Genomic DNA, 2863 nt, shown 5'->3' with positions numbered 1-2863 from the left:
GTTTCACTGATTAACAAAGCTTCCTGCATAATATTTTCACTTTTAGGTTTGAACAATACTCATTAAATTTTTTTCTCAATACATTCAACATGGTACATTTATATATCACAATTCATCAAATCACTAAAGTATACAATGTTACATTAAAGTTCTGATTAGTATTCAAGTATTTTATACATAATCCATAACTACAACAACAACAAATAAGACTTCCAACCAACAGACATTTAATAAATAGACTTTCATTTCTCATGGCTTAAGATTCACAGCTAACAAGGCTATATAGGCCAGTACTCGATATTAGTGCTGGCCACATCCAATTTACAGGCTAAGTCATTACAAACTCCATTAACGTGAGAAAACACTGTATTTATCAAATACAGCAGAGAGTATAATTTTGTTTTACCCAAACATTTAAGAATTTGATTGAGCAGCAGGAAACTTCCTGCTTGTCCCAATTGTTTGCCTCTTTCAGGCCCTTAAAATAGCATTGTCTCTGATGTTTCTTAGTAGGGTCACTGCCACAGGTTTCTTCTATGCAGCCAGATTCATTGCCATCAGGCCAGGGCAGAAAGCCTTGAAGAACTGCAAAAGTCCAATGCTGACCTTTTCACACAGTTTTTGTAATTTTTGTATTCAATTCAGGCTTGTTTTACTTTTACAAAACACATTTTCTTACTGAATATTATCACAATACTTTTACAACTTACTATATGCATACTAGTTCTGTCCCTCATATTTTAGGACAGTATTACCTTATAATATTTCAGTTAGCATTTCCACAAACTTTTTACCTTTTTCAATATTTGCTTAACTTTTAAATCTTTCTTTCTTCCTTCCTTTTTCTCTTTTTCTTTTTTCCTTCTTTCTCTCTCATTTTTCCTTTTTTTCTCTATCTCTTTCTTTTTCTTTCTTCCATTTTCTATATCTTTTTCTTTTTCCCTTCCTTTCTCTTCCTTTCTGGGCACCCGCCCTGCTCTTTTCCATTTTCACACACAATGAAACAATTACAACAAACACACTGACATTGAACAAACAGACAAACACAAAAGCAGTTTCAAATCTATTAATCTAGAATTTCTTCGTTGCTTCTTTTTATAATTCAACATTTCTTTTCCCGTTTCCCTCCTTTCAATTTCCTTCTTAATCTCTTTCTGCCCCCAAGTCATACTTGCTTTATGATGCCATGCTTGAACAAGTTCTGTAGTTTAGATATACTTTGATGTAAAGCCATTCTAGTCTTTGGCACGAGACCCAGCCGTGCAGTTTCCAGCGTTTGTCTCTCCATCTGCACGACCGGAGGTTCTGGGGTCCACAGGAACTTTTGTCGTCTCTTGGTGTTCATGGCACGGCTCCATCTATCGAGCCGGCACCTACACAAGACGTTCTCTAGCTCCTGGGGAAATACACACAAACCCTCGAGGACTTCGAAGGCTTTCCAAACCACTCTGGGCTCTGCGCTGTTATAACCACTTTAATTTTGCTCGAGGTGATCCTTCTTCCCTTAGAGTCCCTTTCTGGGACCAATTGCTGCGAGCCTTCTTCCTTTCGAGCCCCAAGTTGGGCGCCAGTTGCTGCAATCAGCTCACAATAGGTTGGTTTGAAGGGAAGGCAATGCAGAACTTTACAAAATAAAGGGACAGAGAGAGAGACATGAGAGAGGAGATAAAGATGGGACCAGGGGACCCACAGCTTCTGGACCTGAGAGCCTAGACCCTAGTGTCCACCTCCTATTTACTGGAAACTGCTAAGCAGCTGTTTGCTATTAGAACTGCAACATCATCTACAAAAATAGGGAATAACTGCAACATCTACAGGACAGGTGTAACATTTACAATAAGGAACAGGTAGGCCAGTTTCCTAAAACAGGATGATAGGAAATATTTGTATTTTTTCCCAAAGTCTGTAGAAATGCTTCTTGGTGGGTAGCATATAATAAACTTTCTTAGTTATCAGTAAGACCTTCTAAGTGAAAGACATCATTTAAGTAGACTCTAAAACTTTTCAAAAGCCACTTTTGACTTCCCCATTTCTAGTTACTATACTCCTAAGACTGCCACATTAGTGAGTGGCCTCTGCAGTAAACAATAAACTTGTCTTTGTTTGATCAGTCAGGTCTTTGATGGTCACTTCAGGGGGGTGACAGTCTAAAATCTCTTCCACGAAAACTATTATTCAGACAAATGTAACTAATTACTTACTATTTCCAGAAAATTTGCTTTTTCATACTCTGTGCTCTTGCCTAATCAATTCTGTTTTCCTAGAATATGGACTCCTTACCTTCTATTTAACCTTCAAGACTCAGACTAAATGTTGCTTCTTCTGTGAAGGCATTACTGAAGCACTTTAATTAACAACATAGATCACTCACTTGTGCTTCTGTGTTTCCATAGCATTTAGAAGGCCGTTTCCATAGTATCATAGTTTTCCAATTGCTTTGTTACACATTTTTCTTCCCACTGTTGAATGTAGGGACTGTACGCATTGAAGAAAGAAAGTTGCTTACTAGTTGATCAATTATTATTTGCTGAATGGGGAATTAAATTTTAGCCTAGCTATTTAGAGGAAGAAAGGGAATTAAAAAAATGTTATTTGTCAAGAAGATCTTGGGCTTATTTTCATAAGGATTTCCTTTGAATTCTCTGTTGAATTTCCCTTTTTGTTCTAGGTAGCTGTGAAAAATATTAAGCTCTAAAGTAGCAGATTTCTCAGCCAACAGCATAGGATCCTGTTGCTGTTTTGAGCCTCTATCAAAAGGTAATTTCTCATTTTCCTTCCATCTAGTAATTACAGATGGCAATTATGGGAGCACACAGCTGGTCCAGCCCTTTAAATCTGGGTAGCAGATGCCTTTTTTGCCCTT

The 2863-nt window shown here is 37.4% G+C and overlaps 1 long non-coding RNA gene across 1 annotated transcript; it reads right to left on the bottom strand.

The window, feature by feature from the left end:
- Positions 1 to 1050: 1050 nt before the first annotated feature.
- On the bottom strand, positions 1051 to 2353 carry LOC131279743 (uncharacterized). The gene is made up of 2 exons (XR_009187183.1): positions 2281 to 2353; positions 1051 to 1622 (listed from the first exon to the last, which is right to left on the bottom strand). It is a non-coding gene; the product is annotated as an uncharacterized lncRNA (long non-coding RNA).
- Between the last annotated feature and the right edge of the window lie 510 nt (positions 2354 to 2863).

Source organism: Dasypus novemcinctus, chromosome 9, assembly GCF_030445035.2.
Source record: "Dasypus novemcinctus isolate mDasNov1 chromosome 9, mDasNov1.1.hap2, whole genome shotgun sequence".
In the NCBI taxonomy this organism is placed as follows: domain Eukaryota; kingdom Metazoa; phylum Chordata; class Mammalia; order Cingulata; family Dasypodidae; genus Dasypus; species Dasypus novemcinctus.
Note: the sequence above shows the minus strand (reverse complement) of the source record. Positions and strands in the feature narration are given on the sequence as shown.